At 40.1% G+C, this 16,635-nt stretch overlaps 1 long non-coding RNA gene across 2 annotated transcripts in view; it reads left to right on the top strand.

Annotated features, from left to right (window-relative positions):
- Positions 1 to 16,266, top strand: part of LOC128085279 (uncharacterized) — a 32,136-nt gene extending 15,870 nt beyond the window's left edge. For both annotated transcript variants that reach the window (XR_008208870.1, XR_008208869.1), the window contains exons 3-4: positions 6,797 to 6,921; positions 9,377 to 16,266. This is a non-coding gene — a long non-coding RNA (uncharacterized LOC128085279). The remainder of the gene's footprint in view (positions 1 to 6,796; positions 6,922 to 9,376) is intronic.
- The last annotated feature ends 369 nt before the right edge of the window (positions 16,267 to 16,635 follow it).

The following is a 16,635-nucleotide window of genomic DNA, read 5'->3' on the forward strand; positions in this document are numbered from 1 at the left end:
AAGCACAGACAGTCCAGGAACTAAATAACTTGAACACTGTAATACATTTGCTGTTATCTTACTGAATTATTTATATTATTTATATGTATTTTATTACTTTATACACACACTGCATGGTCTTCTCCCTATCAGTAGTCTTAAAATGGAAATTACTGCTGTTTTGAAACCCTGTTTAGCTCTGAGTTGTATATGTTTTCAACTGAGACATAATAATGCACACAGACTCTTTGTATTCATTCCCTTGTTTTCAAAAATCTGTCTTTTTTCCTGGTTACTACTTGTCTTCTGATTTGATCCCCATGTTCAGTTCCCATTTTGTTGTTGTTGCTGAGTAGATATGGGCAGAAACTTCACACACCATTTCATTGAAAAATGCTGTTATTTTGGAGTATTTTGTCAAATTGTAGTTTTGACTGAAATTACAAAAATGGGAAATTCTGATGCTGCAGGAGTTTAAATTCTGTTTTGATAACAAATGCTGCTTTTGTACTGTAGGATCTTTATTTGATAGAAAATGAAGCATCTTGCTTGTTTTCAGAAGTCATGTATGGAGACCATGAGCTTTGAAATTCCATCTTGGTTTGGTTTAAAAGCAGATTTTGAAATCTCAGCATTTGTGAAGCAGAAATATCTTTCTCCAGGCATCTCTAGCAACAGGGTCACAATCTGAGCCCAACTCCGTTTTATGCCAGAGCTTTTCACTTTTGTGATCGTTCATCTGCTTCTTCCCTTCTGCCATCCAAGGATAAAAAAAATTGTATCTAATTTTGGTTGTTTCGGTTCCTTATGATTTTCCCTTCTTTCCTCATGCTGCAACACTGCAGGGAGGTAAGCACTGGCCTAGGCTGTCACTGTCCTTCCTTCACGTGAGCAGCAGGACTAGCAGAGAATGCTGAGGGTGGTTCTGCTGCTTTTTACTTTTGTGCAGAAAGCTTGTGGTTTTAGTGTAGCCTTTAGGGATATTTTCCTCCCATAATGCTGGTAGCTCAGTCTTTAAAGGAGTGCAGTGCTCTAGTCATTCGGTATCATTTCGTGTTACTCTTTTCTCCTTAGTTATTTTTGCTGTCTGTATAGGTAAGATTTCGGGTCACTGTCTTGTCCCTATCCAGTCTGTCCTGTGCCACAGGCCTTAAGTACATTTATTCCTGACACACCTGTGGAATAGAGAGCTTATGGTCCATCTGCTTTTAGCAAATGGAAAACTTAGCTCTGCAGGGGTAGAAATCTAGATGAAGTAGAAGTGAAGAAATGGAAAATGGACTACTGTGCATAATTTTCAGGGGATGGGGCTCTGATTACTTCTGTTAAACATTTGGGGTGAAATATGTTGCATATGGGGAATGGTGATCCGAAAGAATCGGCATCCTCAACAAGAAGCCTCTCTGAGGCAATTAGTGAACAGGGATGTCTCTGAAACCCTGCCTCCTTCTGCAGCTTTGGCATTTAGCTCTGTGTGGGCAACAGCACCTCCTTCATTGGCTCACTGCCGCTCCTGCTGGTGCAGGCAATGCCTGTTCTCTGAGCTCCAGGCCGTGCTTTTATCCTTCATTTTGTGAAGCACCCTGGGCTTATGCTGTAGTTTTGCTACGTTCTCAGTGCAGGCATTATGTTCCTTGGGCACCTGGGGCCTGGGGTCTCCAGTTAGAACAGGCAAGTGACACAGCTGCCGAGGTGCTTCATCTTGGGCTTGCACTGAAACAGATTTTTTAGTAAGCTTTCAGGTTTAACTGGAAAGTACCCCTTGGAATAAGCACTTGCAATGGTCTGGTTTGTAGTTTAGGAGCTGCAATACAACTGTGGAGGTGTTTAGGGTCTCTGCTGTGTGTAGCCTTAAGCTGGCTTCCTTTAATTCTTGTCTGCGTAGGGCTGCACATGAGTGCCCATGCTCTTTCCCTGTTCCTTTGCCTATTCTATTTCTGAATCTACTAAGAAAAAATATATAAATACTGCTCGTCGTTATAACAGTTTCTATCAATCATCCAGCTTGTTTTAAATCTGCATAACTTCTTTCTGCAGAAGATAATTAGCTTTAATTTTAAGCATAGGATTCTGTATGAAGTACTGTCATTATTGAACCTAACTGCTTTTCATTCATCGAGGATCAGAATTTAATAGAGCTCTCCTACCTCCTACAAAATTTTGTATTTAAGTGAACATTTTTTTTTTTTTCTCCACACTTCTAAATGTACCCCCTTGGCTCTGTATTTTTCTCTTGAGGATGCTGGGCCACTTCCAACAATTATGCATTAATTCTTGCTTCACTACATTTCTGTAGAGTACAGGCTCAGCAAAACAGTCTCAGTGTTTCAGAGGAGACGGTAGAGGTACATCTGATGGCAGAATTTCACCCATAAAATGAGATATATGGTCTCTCATCAAACTGTCTACCAGTAGACTAATTTCAGGTATACTCATTATTTTACACTTATTAAGTAAATCTCCGTTCAGAGAAAATACACTTCCTTATTCCGATACCTATTTTTTCCTAAAAATCTCTTGAACTCCTGAAATCAACGTGGCAAAATACTCATTTCTACATCTTTTGCTTGGCAAAAAAATGAAACTAGCAGATGATTTGCCATCCAAGGCCTGAAGAAAATTTCAAAATGACTTAAGATTTCCCCCTGCAGAAACTTAATTCTCTCCATTATTATTGGCATTTCTGCTGCGCACGTAGCCCCTCTCAAACTTCACTGGGGATAGTTTCCATGGGAACCAGAGAATGAGAACTGATGAGTCTCGAAACAGTCAAATAATAATCTTGCTTTTTACCAGTGGGCAAAGATTTACTTCTCCAGTGTTTAATGGAAGGCACTAGAGCTTATTATGTTTTGAAGGAGAGGGAAAAAAAAGGCATCTGTCAGGAAGCCAAGTCTGCATTGTATATCTTTAGGGTTTGTGCTAGCTGTAGTAAAATGCAAACCAGTACGTTCTCCTGTGCTTTTAGATTTCCTGAATGATGGATAGGGAAAGCCTTCTCCTCTGGTGAATCCAAGCACCCGTTGGCATGGGGAGATGAGGAGGGAGCTGTGGTCACCGAGAGGGGAGCTGAGGAGATGTCTGCCAGAGGTACAGGGGCACTTCATGAACACGACACTACTGAATGATCCTGCAGGAATCTTGGGGACAACGTACAGATGCTGCCTCTGACCTTCCTCCAGAAGAGAACCGCCAGGCTTTTGCACTGTGCTGAGTGCACCTTACCATGGCCGTGTGTAGCCTACAGCCAGGCTGTTCATTGCGGCTGTGGTTCCAGGGCAGGGAGCAGACTTCCCCAAGACTGATGTAAGCAATGGATAAAGTCACACTGAATTCCAGGTGAGGTGCTCTGCTAAATTCCCCATTAGTTGACCAGCTGATTTCCAACATCTTCCTGAAGTACTGAGGATACCCATGAAGGTATCTCACAAAGATGAGAGCAGAGCTTCACTTTTATGGAGATATCACATGGAAAGGAAAAGATGTTTATCCTTTTTAAAATCTGTGATACCTGTTATGGAAGATGTTCTCAAAAAGGAAAAGGAATCACAAATCCTGTAGCAAAATTCACATTGTTCATCAGTGCTTACATATAGACCAGAACCGTATTCCTTTCAGAGACCTATTTGACTAATACTGTGGAGTTTTAATGTAACATAATTCAAAACTTGAATTATAAGAGACTAAATGACAAGGCACATTTTAAAAAAATGTTTTCTCTTAAATTCATTTTTATATTCTTTACCATCCTGTCATCTTCTGTTATTTTAGGGCCTAAATACTTAATATGCAGTTTTGTGTAATGATTTGATTTCTATTTCATAAACATTAAGAGAGATAAAAAAGAGAAGTACATACATAAAACATTATTACATTGTTTGGAAAAAAACCATTTTTTTTCCAGCTAGTTGAAATGGTAGATCCTGAGGGAGAATTACTATTGTTGTTTCTGCTTCGTATATTGGATCAGACATAGATGTGATTAATGATTTAATCCAGTGTTTAAATTAAGAAATCCCATTTCTGTTACCAGTAATTAATATGTTTTAAACACTGAAGGCAATTACTGCATTTGAATTCGGGACAAAAAATGTGGTTTTTTTCTCAGCTTGTGGGTGGAGCTAAAATAAAACAACCCATTTGCCTTAAAAAAGTGTAGAGAGAATTTTTCTGTGTTAAAGCAGCATTTTAATGGGCTTATGAGATAAAAACCCAGTTGTATTACTATCAATATCAAGGATCGGCAGATACAGGAGCAGGGTGAGGTGGCAGATGAAGTGTAAGATGAAGGTAAGGAAGGCGTGGATCTGGTGGAACTGGTATGCTGTGACTTTGTGTTGCTTTATTTGGGCACCCTTAAACATACAAAGAGACCTTTCGGGCAAGAGGAGGTACAGTTTAAAAGTGCAACATACTGCTAATTTCATTTTTGAGTTCTAGTACTGCATTTTGTATTTTAACTCCTTTCCATGTTGAATTATTGCTCTGTACAGGTCTGATGATCGAAGGTTAGCACAAATGAATTGTATTTCCCTGTTTTTCACATCTAACAGAGTTTATTCTCTGAGTCCTAGACTGGAACAAGCGTTTGCCCGGTTCTTACATCTGCTGTGAGCCCCATAGTAGGGCCCAGCTGCCAGGAGCAGAGGATATCAGACTCTCGGTGTGGGTTGACCAGCTGACCCACCCGAAGCGATGCTGGGAAAGAGGCTGCTTCCTTTTCTGACAGCCTGTAAACAGGCATGTGGTTTTTGGTCATGGATGCAGAGTCTGATAAGGAGCCAACAGGCGCTAGTACTGGTAGGCTACTTAATGCTGTGTTCCCTCCTGTTCTCTGAGATAGATCCCTTAATTGCTGATCACTCACACTTAGGCATAATGATTATTGCAGGAGAAACCAAAGACTGTTGCCACTGATGAATCATAAGTCTCGAGAACTTTTTTTTTTAAGATATCAGAACTGCTCCTTATCTTGAAGGTCTGGGTGGTGCACTGAGAAACAATGCAAAGATAATCATATAAAACCAGTAGAAATAGTGATGTCTCCTTAACATCTGATAGAAGATAGATAGAGGAACAAAGGACAGGGCTGATACAGCTGACATTTCATCACAGCGTGCCCAAATCAAACAGCACCGTTTCCTGGGAGATCAAACAATGCTGTGTACTTATTAATCACAAGAGGAGCTCTCTGCTGTTCTCACAAGTCCTCTGAAACCTGTCTAACTCAAGTGGGCGAGGATCAGCCCACCCATGACAAACTGCTGCGGCTTTATCCTACACGCTGCATATTATAAAAATGTTATGTCTGCTCTGAACAAAATGTCCAACCGTGACAAATGTGGGCAGTGCTCCAAGGAAGTGATCGTGTCTTCGTGAGAAGATTGTACTTAAATTCAACCTTGAGGTTGGTTAATTCATTTTAATTAGACTAATCTGCAGACCTGCATGAGACACTCTTTTTTTTTTTTGAGCCCCTGTCGTGCTCACTGAAATAAACATTTCGTGCAGATTAATGTGCTGCTAACTAAGGTGGTCTGAAATCACATCTGAACTATACACTGTTCTTCTCTAGTAACTGTGGCTATGTGCTATGGTGTTCTTTACACTGACCCTGAGCTCCCACTGTTTGTTACAAAAATGTAGAAGCTCTAGGAAACCTTTTGCCGAAGCACCAGGACATCCTTTTCACCCAGAGAACTTCTATGACAGATGTACTTGTGCAGATCTGGCTTATTAATGCATGGCTTTATCGTTCTTAAATTGCACATGATATGCCTCACTGCTGGAATGCATCCTATTTTGATACAGCAAGAGTCAGAGTTAACAATGCAGCAATTCTTCATTGCTGAAAATGTTGATAAATGAATACTAATACAGAACTTGCTCTTTTGTGAAGTGTTGTATCTCAGTGGAAGGCAGAACTATCAGATATGCATTTTGTTTCTTATCCATCCAAGGAAGGGATGAGTTCTCAGCAGGTAAACCAGAATCTAAAAGTCTTTGAAGAATTACAAGCATCAACAAATTTTATAATCACTAAAAATCTGTTTTCTATTTGCTTGCTCTCTGATACGACACTTGATTGTCAATCATATTTGTTTTAATATGTTTTACTATTTGAACTTCCTTACGAGATGAAAAGTTTTCAGGGGCTTTTGAAATGTAGGCTAGGTTAAAGAAAGGGCTGTGCAGAGCCTTGCGAGAGTCGTTTAGAAGCAGCTTGTCACTGTGACATTCGTGTCTGATGTCTGTGGCAAGTTTTTAGCTGCAAGACTTACAGTGGTTATTTTAAATAAGAAAGTCAGATTCCCGGTGAACGGTAGAAATACTAAAGCAGAATTATTGTAATGAGCCAGACAGGTCTATCAGAGAAGTTGTACAATCAATAGGTGTACAAAGGTTAGGCTTAGGAAGATTATCACGATGGAAAGATAATCAAAACAAATACAAATGCACAGCAGTATCATAAGCTTGCAGTAAAGTCCACAAGGAGCACAGTCTCCAGAAAGAGATCCTTCCTCAGTGGCAGTCAGCACTTAAATGGGGTCTAGGAAAGATGCAGCCAGGCTCCACCCTTTCCAGTAGCACAGCTGAATTGCCTTCACCTGTGCTCCCACGGCTGACTCGCTGCTTGCCTCAGGTATTCAATCAGGGGTTCCGGCTGTGATTAACAGTTCCCATACAGAAGTCTTGCGTGCTTGTTTATGTCATCTTGTGTAAAACAATAATATTTCTATTGTTTTTTTAGATAATGCAATGAATGTGATATGTTGTCTCTTCCAATGATGCATGCCAGATATATTATACTCCACAGAAACCTTTGAGATGGCCATCAGAGAATTTGGCAAGAAATTGCTTCACGAGCATTAAGGAGTCTTTCATACAACATGTCCCTATTTGTGGAAGTTATTAAATCTATGAAATGTAAACTTTAAAAAGGTAAGTAAGGTGAGATAAGAGGGGAAAAAGAGTGGTTTTAGCGTTGATACAGTTTGACTCAAACTTTCAAGATTGTGGGAAGCAGCTGAAGGATTACAATGGATCTGTCATCACTCCAGCTGCTGTTTAAACAGTTTTATTTCCTTTTGCTGTCTTTGGTAGATCTTGTAACATATATGACATAGTCCAGGATTATTTTAACTCCATAAGCATCAAATGATACCGTCTGTGTTTGAAAAAGCATCAGGTCCTCATCTTACTGTACCACTTACTGAGTTAAACTTCCTGAAGTCCCTTTTTTTAAGGAAAGAAAGGAGTCTCAGACCAGAAGATCCTAAAGCAATGGGCAAGGAATTATTCAGGATCAAGAAAAAGCAGCGCCTGAGAAACAAATGTGATTCAGCATGTTGAAAGCCTCACATTCCCCAGATCTGATCTGTTCCTGATTTCACTGAAATTAAAGGCTGTCCTGTGTTTGGTTTCTGTCACAGGGGAGTTGGGCTCACAGGAGCTGAGCAAATGCCCCGGTGATCCGCTAGTTAAGCTGTTGCAGAATGACTCAAGTGACTGACGTGGCTGGAAGAGGATCTAGTCTAATAAGTGGGGTTGCATTTTTGTCCTTGGTAACATGGCTGTGTCTTACACAGCTGTCTGCTGGAGATTTATACTGTGCTCTTTTCGGACGTTCCCATCAGCACTCCCACTCAGGCACGAGGCAGACTGAGTCTGTGGCTGTGTTCTGGGGGACTCGTACCATGGTGTCAGACTTCCTCGGCCTCTCAAAACAAAGGCCCAGAGAAAAAAGTTCTGCAGGCTTCCCCTTCTTTTCTGTTTTTCCTGCGGTGGCTCTATGTACCTAACCCTGTTCTGTGTGCATGGGTAAAGAGAAAAGAACAATACTGAAAGCTTAGCTGCCCCTTGTTTGGGCAGGCAAAGCTGTAGATTCTTTGGTTAAGGGCCACAGAGATTACCTCCTCCTTCTTTTCTATATATAATCATGGCATCCCGATGTGGGATGTGGGAAGTGCAGACTCTTTTTCATGCTCCTCTATTCTTTGTAACTGTGTTGTGTGTGTTGGGATAGGATGATGCCAGAGGAGGTGCTTAGTAGTTAGTATTCCCTGTGTGTTTACTGTGAGCGGTGGTTTTCTCAGCTAAAAGGTAGCAGGGGAAAGGGAGAGTTCCTACGCTTATCTATTGTGAAACAGGTTATACTTTTTTTTTTTTTTTTTTAATGGTGATTTTGGCACACTTTGGCATCTGTGTGGACATGGACCTGTGGCAGAAATGCTGATTTTGGTCTGTATCCATTTCCATTCAGTAAGTTTGAGAAGAATGAAAATTTCACTTTGGGTTCTGGTGTGGACTTCACTGACAGAATACAGACTTGACAACTGGAAAGGTTCACTATTCAAACATTTCATTTCCAGAACTATTAAATAAGCAAATAGATAAATACATAAAAGGACCTGAGAATGGGCAAGGTTTATTATTTAAACATCTTTCCAGATCTGTCAGTGACCTTTCAACTTATGAATCTGTAATTGGTTCTGCCGTTTTCATCGTCTGCACTGGGCCCTGCAGTAGGGTGCTGCTCCATCCTCTGCGTGTGCCCTGTGAGAGCTGCAACTGGGGCAGGTTCCATCAGTGTGGCTGCTGCCAGCATGGCCTTTGCAAGGAGTGGGGGAAGGAGGGCCCAAGGAGCCTGTCACTCTGCTGCCTGGGGGTGCTGTGGTGGGCCAGCTGTAGAAGTGGGTGCTGTGTGAGATGGAGGAGCAGAAGTGGCAGCTGAGGTCTGGCTGCTGCATGGTGGCAGCAGAGAGGGGGCCATGGATGACACATCTCCCTCTGTGCTGCTGCAACAGGGTGGGTCTGGCAGGGCTGGAGCAGTGCCAGCATGGGCGGCAATGTTTTTCATGCACTTGTGTGGTGAGGGGCCTGTGGGTACCACTGTCTCTGCCCTTCCCTCCTTTTCTATTGCCATCAGGCTCCTGTCTTGCCTAGCATCTGGTCCCCACTTGGGCTGGGCACCTGGGCTGCTCCTCAGGTGGCTCTCATTCAGGTCTCTCTGCAGGGCAGGGGCAGCCACCTCTCATCTCTTCAGGGCAGCTCTTCTCTGGCAGCATTTGAGCAGTTGTGGCTCATCTCTCTTGAGTGATATTAAAAGAATAACTAAAAAATGCAAAGGAGAAGAATTAGTTCCTATCCATTTGGGACTGAAAGACAGCAAGATACAGGAAGATTTTTAATTGCTAAAGACAAACAAGGATATCAAAAGGGTCTATCGGTCAGCTTAATCCTAGAGCTTAGGCTAACCAAAAAAAAAAAAAAAAGATATGTTGCAAATGTATTGAAATAAATAGATTCATCATATCCTGATTTATTTATCTTTCATTCCATGGGTTCAAATTCGGCTATAAGCTAAATCTGTTTCATCCATATTTCTACTATTCAGCAATGCTACCTCTAAAATACCTGGAAACAGAAGAAAGAAACGGAGATCAGAGCATCTACTGTCATCTTCATCTCCTCTACTACTAAGGCTTATTTTATTGGAATCTTCATCCCCCCTCCCAGAATGTTGCGAGTTGGTTTGTGTGTGGAGCAACTGGCATACCTTTCTGTGAGCAGCAAATGCTTCTTCTGCTGGAAATTCAGGAACCAGAGGAGATCTTTTGCAGCTACGTTGTATTTTGGTGAATCCATGTAGATTAAGTTGACGAGTGAAGCTTTTCATGTTTTCAGTCCAAAAAGCTTTCCAAGGTTCTTTGCTTCACAGTACTTCAACTTTAAACATATCTTCATCAGTTACAACAGTTTCCACTATGACTCCTCCAACTCATCTTAAATTGATCAATTTAAAACATTCACCAGTGTTTCTACAGAAAGCTGAAAACGCTGGCTTTGCTTTCCTTAGAAGAGGTAAACATTTGGTTTCCTGTTCATCAGAAGAAGTTAGCGAATCCTCTTCTTCCTTTATTTATGCTACAGCACAGATAAATTCAAGGAACATCTGGACAATGCTCTCAGCTATATGGTGTGATTTTTGGGTGGTCCTGTGTGGAGTTGGACTCGATTATCCTTGTAGGTCCTTTCCAACTTGGGATATTCTGTGATTTCAATGACTTGAAAATTAGCACCAGCTCTGTAATTTCCTACTGCTAGCTACTGATTAAATATACAAAATCATCTTGAAAAGTGTATTGAATATCTCCTTATAGAAGTAATTATAACATAGTCCAATGTTTCAGACTTCTGAATGTTTAAGAAAATATTATCTTCCATTACTTGGTTACTTCGTACATTTCAGTTTGCGTAGACTGGCCATAAGAGAATCCATTACATCTAAATAAGCTGTCTTAAATAAATACATACAAAACTAATTCACTTCTCTAAAAGCAGTGAAGAGCCACCAGAAGTGCATGAGATGTGAAACAGTTTCCAATTTAAGATGAATCTCTTCTTTTTGAACATTTTAAATCAGTGTAGTCTGCAACAATAACTTTAAAAAAGTGTCTGTTCTGTGATTAGTTATTGTCTGCTCTCAAAAGATGAAAAGTTAAGCTGACCTTTTCTTGATCAAACCCAAGACTACCATACTAATTTTAAAAACTTAGTTCTCTTTGTTAATATACATTTTTCTTCTCTTGTTTTCTTCAATTTTGAGCCTTCCACGTGAAACACAGACTGTTCTGTATGTGTCCTCTTTAAAATTTCATGTGCTACAGATGAATCAGTTAGTGAAGAATTCATGACTCATTCCTACAACAAAATGTCATGAACTTCCCCACCTATGTGGCCTGATCATCACACCCCTACTGATTTATCTCCTTGCAAGCTTTCTGATTCCTTCTGTACAAAGTTCTTATTTTTCTTTCTGGTGTTGCATCCATGAGGACCTTATTATTGACTTTTTACTGAAATGAAAGTCATGATAAAACTCAAGATTTCCAGGATTACAGTATCTAACTACAAGGATGGCTGGTATGTATCATGGGTCATCATATATTCTGTTATACAAGGTATTACAGGCAGTGTTAATCTGAGAAATAGTGTGTATCTCTGTAACTCTATTAAGAGCAGATGGTTGGGTATCTGATTTCAAGTTTAAGCTTTGCTTTTTTTCTTATTTCATGCTTGTACTCACTAAAAATGAGATGGAGAAGGCTATAAATTAAACAAAGCTCAGTGATTTTCCACTGAGTTCTGAATGAAATGGCTTATATCTACCAGGACAGTCTGGGGAGGAAGGGAAAAGAGTGAAGTTAGGTAAACAGTCAATCTTCTTGATGTGCAAAGTAGCTGAAATCATTCCTTCTTGCAGTAATATGGGTTGAAAGAGCAAAGGTTTAAAGAAAGAAGTCAGGAAAGAAAAGTTTAGTCCCCAGCCTTGAGATTTTGCATCCCTGAAATTCCTACTAATATTGGTTTCCAGGCCATAGATCAGACAGCAAAAGGACAAGCACCATGTACAAATAAATACGGTGGAAAACAGTGTAAATTTGTCTATATTGGAGTGTGATTACTTCGTGATCCTCAAGTGACTTGTAATGATCAAAAGACAGGACGTACAATGTTTCCTCTCTCGTGGTTGATAGTTGCATGAGATACACACTATCCATTGGAGGATGCTTTGCTTACCTTTAACTTACCCAAACCCCAGTTTTATTCAGAGTAGTATTCAAAGTCTAATTAGTAATTTATACATCTGTATTTCCTTAATAGAACATCTCCTTTGCCCCCTTCCCTATTTGAGATCAGAAAGCTGGCCCAAAAAGTAGTTGAGCCCTATGCAGGTGTTGTGTTTACTTCTACCTTCATAGTAGAGATTTCTAAAATCAGCTTTCTGACAATCCCATGCTCTCAGCAGTCTGGGACATTTGCAGACATTTCCTTTTTATGTGACAAGGGTGGTTCAATACACATTCTCCCTTCTCTTTACCCATCCACAGCACTACTGAATGTCCTACAGTTTTTAAACATAATGAATTAAAGAAAACTCCAGAATAATTTGATGACTTAATCTTTACATTGATATAAAGTAGAATTTAGTGCCTTGACACAACTTGAATCTTACAGTAGTTAAGACAGCAGAATTTAACATTTTCTCTTTCCACATAAGGAAGTTTTTTTTTTTCTATATTTCTTTTTCTCCTCTGTTGTCACTGGTGTTCTTTTAAATTTCAAACAGCCAATACACCAGGCCAACCTTGTGTGCCCTGTGTTCTGACTTCAATGGTTTTTGTATTTAGAATTCATAAGAATTTTCTTGTTAGCAAATGCACCATCCATGATAATGCCATCATCCACTATCCAGGGAGGAGGGAGAAAATGAAAACCAGAAGAAAACCAAATCCCAAACTCCTTTACTTGGTGTAGGCTCCTTCCAGCAGTCCACAAATCTTACTTGGGCATCTGGCAGGGACTTGGCAGCTTTGCAGTTGTGGGAAGTGAAAAATGATCACAGTTAAACTTATGCCTAGCATTCTCTTCTTTTTACAAAGACAATAAAATAGTAATGTGGTACCCATTTGCAGGCATGTGTCTATGTATAGCATTAGATGTCCTCTCCACAGCACTTACAAACTGCTCAGAACACCGTGCATGGGCGAAATGTAGTGCTGGGGAATTTAGGTTTGATCTCAACTCCCACTCTCTCAGCTGTTTCTGAAGACTTGGTGCACTGTGTTCTTTTTCCTTCTCTGAATGGCACTGTGCATTGCTAGTAGTAGCACCATGAGCTACTACTACCTCATACTATATTGAATATCCACTTACTTTTTTCTTACAGTGAAATAAGTAAGAGGAATTTTGTTACCTGGTCAGATGAGCTTCTTCAGTACCTCTAAATGGTCTTGTATTGCAGTTGTGCAAAGCTGACTCAAGAGACTCCCAAACACAGACCAGGAGAGTGCTCTTTTCCCCTCCCTCTTTCCCAACTCAAGAGTTTGCTTGTTACCCTTATCCCATCCTCTGAGTAATCTAGGAGGAGCTCTGCCATACAAGCTAATTACTCCCTCATTGCGTGAGCCTTCTCTTTCCATGTACTCTTTAAAAACGTCTTTCCCTGTTCCAAGTATGAGGCAAGCTGGAGCTCTTCAAGTGCAAAGCAAAACTGTCTACCTACAGCACAATTTTTTTTTCAGACTGATTGGACGGTATGGCTATGAAACAACCCTACCCAACTGTAGACAGTGGTTTCATACCTGGTGGAAAAGGCAGACACTGGAGAGAATACCGTGTTCTAGACGTAACTGCTACAGAGATATAAACACTGAACTTCATTCTTTATTTTTTATCAAAAATCTGTGTGATGTCAAGACATTTAACAGCTAGCACACCATGCACTCCAGTACTTTGTTGTTCATTTGCCATTCCTTGCTTGCCTTGTTTGCACTGTGATAGTTAAGGTATTGGTATAAATCTGGAAGCTACATGAAAACATGTAGCTTCTTTATCTCCTTATTTCAGAGGTAACATCCCTCATCTAATCCATTTTATTCCTTATCTAAAAGCTAACTCCATTGCATCCTAAATAGATAAATAAAGAGGGCCAAGTTCTTTTGCTTCTCACATACTCCTTAAAACTTCTTTCATCTCAAATTTGAAAAGTTGTTGGCAGTTTTGTATCCAATGTATTTCCTTCTGCCTCCACCTCCTCACCGTCTATTCCTAAACCATATTTTCTCTTTTACACGGCACAGCATGAAAACTAATACAGACTGCTGGATTGAGGTTCCATACAGGATGAAACCCCTGTAATCTCACTTTCCTTCTTTTGCCATTCAGTCCAGTCCTCCCTTCTCCCTTCCTCACAGCCATTTTTCTTAGATGACAACATAGATGTCTGAAGATGTTGGTCGTTTGTAGGTGTATTACTTACAGCAATGCCAACACAATGCAGAGCAAAACAAACTCATGTGAGCACACTATAAAGAATTTCCCCGAAATTCTTCAAATTACACAAAACTCTTGCTAAAACAGTTAAAATTCAGCATTTTTATTTTGTCTTGGTTCTATATTTTCTCCTATTCACTTGCTTAAGGCTTTTGATTTTGGTATATTTGCTGTTTTGCATTCTTTTTGAAGTATCTACTTCTGCTGCCCACGCAGTAGCACGTACTTGTTTAACCCAGGCCCTGCTAGCAGCTTACTTACTGAGTTACAGTGCTAACATGCACGTGACTTTGTGACTGAATGGATGAAAGGGTCACTTTTGATGGGGCCACTTGTCCTGAGTGCCATTCAGTAGATGTTTCCTGGAGCTCTTCCATCTCTTTGTCATTCTGCATTAAAGTTACAGATGACTGCATCAGATACAATTTGTTTCATGAAAAAACATAGGTAGGTTGAGTGTAAATGTACCTTTCTCTGGTAGGAAGAATCTTTTTAGCCTCTGTTTTAGACAGACATGTTTCCTCCTGCACAGCCAAGGACCCACAGCCTAAATCCATTTTGCAGGCCTATTCCAATGCTTGCTGATGTAAATCATGGCTTTTCAAATTCCTCTAGAGATGGGTAGCTTCTCTTCCAGAGACTGTGTCTGCATTGTTGTTACTACAATATATATTGCATCAAATTAACCACAACTAGCCCCACATTCTAGAATGCAGCCCTTTTCTTGCTGAGAAGGAAGTGGAACTGCTCAAGATAATACATTTTCATTTTCCTGCTATTTTGTGCTCCTGCTAGCTTTTACCCACTCAGCATGTCCACTGAATTCTTATTAAAGAAGCAAAATCACTTTATCATTGGTCTCAGTTTTGGATTTATCCACTGACTCAACAGTGAAATGACAAGAGGTTCCCTTTGTCTCATGAAGCACTTTTATAATTATCAAAAGATGGAACAAAACTCTTCAGAGCAGGGAAGGAGCTATACTTCACATTAATGTACTGGGACACATTAATGGGGTGTTGCCCCTTCCATCCGATAGGGAGAGCCAAAGAGCTGCTCTCCGCTTGCTATCAGGCATGTAGAGCTGTGTTCTTTCTTTCTTCTGCCCTGCTGGTGGCTTGGTGATTTTGCTTGTGCAAAGCTGGCTACCTCGTATTTTTGTCTTGGGCAATGGCCTGGGTTCCTTGACAGCCTTGTCACTTTGGATTAGTGCAAATGTTTGTTCTGTTTAATACAAATATTGAAATCATCCTATTCCTCTTTGAAAGGATGTACTGATTAATGTAAGTGTTCTTACCTTTTATTAAAGATGTCATTGTAAAATTGTAGGCTTTGATTTGTTAATTTTTATGTTTTGTGTTTCAACATGATGGCAGTGTTGTCATTTTTCCTTTACTGGTGTGATGAACTGGTCACCCTTTTTGACTTCTTTTTCTCTCTTTACACAAGTGCTTTAGTGGTAGCCCAGAGCCAGTCTTTGCAGACAACTCTAACTGCTAACTTTTATTTCTTTCCAATTTCTTTACAGTGATTGCAGCACAGTGGTACTGTTTCTATGCTTTGGAGAAGAGCACAAAAGTAATTGAATATTTTTAAGCTGGCTTACCTTTGTACAGCCATAGAGAACATGGTAATTAATACTAAATGCTCTTATGCAGTAAATTAAACTGATTACCAAGTGTAGATTTTACTGAGGTTATATTAGCAAGACCTGTAAGGTAGGAAGAAATGTAATCCAAGTATGTGTCAGGTAGCTGAGGTATGGGAAATATATAATTTGTTGTATATTCTAGAAGTGACAGATCACTGTTTTCAGCTAAGCAGCTGTTTTTCTCATCTATATTTAATAACTAACGTTTTGCAGGAAAAATGAGAAATAAATTCCATTAGTGCAACCATGACAAGTCCAGGCCAATGTTACTGTGACAGCTTGAGACAGGCTATTACAATGTAAGCCCACATACAGGCACGTTCATCAGTTTCAGGGTGGAGCAACCCAAACAAATATTTTTCCAGCTTGCCAATGGATTGCATACTGTGAGGCAGTACTTTTGGGCTGTATTTTGTGAACTCCAGCTTGTGTTTCTCCTTCCGAGAAGTCATGTGCTGCTATTTCCAGGATGGCAGAAGGCTCCAAAGTATCGCTGAATTTGAATGGTCAGTCAGATGGAAAAAGTCGAAGCCCAGATCGCTGTCTTTTCTTCATCATGGCACAAAACATTGTCTGATTAGGCATGGTAGTGATTACTGAACTCAGTAATCAGATTTGCTTGTGAGTTATTTAGCTTCAAGTACACTTGTAAGCTCTGAGCATCAGGTACACTTCCCCCTGTTCTCCCAATTTTCCTGTAGCTCACTGAGTGCTCTTTCTTTGAGAATAATAGGGGATATTTACTGTACAAGAAATACTTTGAGATAATGCCTTTTTTCTTTTTTTTTTTTCTTTTTCTTTTTGCAGACTGACAAACCCCATTATTCCAGATTCTGACTGCCAAGAAAAACAATTCTTTTCATCAGGAAAAGGATTTTATTTTAATAAGGAAGTATTTCCATTAAGAAATAATAATGTAATTATTATAAGGCTCCCCATGGTCTGTAATTTGGGGAGGGGCTTTTTATTAGGGCATATTAGAAACAGGATGAGGGGAAATGGTTTTAAACTCTAGGAGGATAGACTTAGACTAGGTATGAGGAAAAAGTTCTTTACTGTGAGGATGGTGAGACACTGGAACAGGTTGCCCAGTAAGGTTGTGGATGCCCCCTCCGTGGGCATTCAAGGCCAGACTGGATGGGGCTGTGAGCAACTTGGTCTGCAGG

This window comes from Tympanuchus pallidicinctus, unplaced genomic scaffold (genome assembly GCF_026119805.1).
Source record: "Tympanuchus pallidicinctus isolate F22 unplaced genomic scaffold, pur_lepc_1.0 scaffold3, whole genome shotgun sequence".
Lineage (NCBI taxonomy): Eukaryota > Metazoa > Chordata > Aves > Galliformes > Phasianidae > Tympanuchus > Tympanuchus pallidicinctus.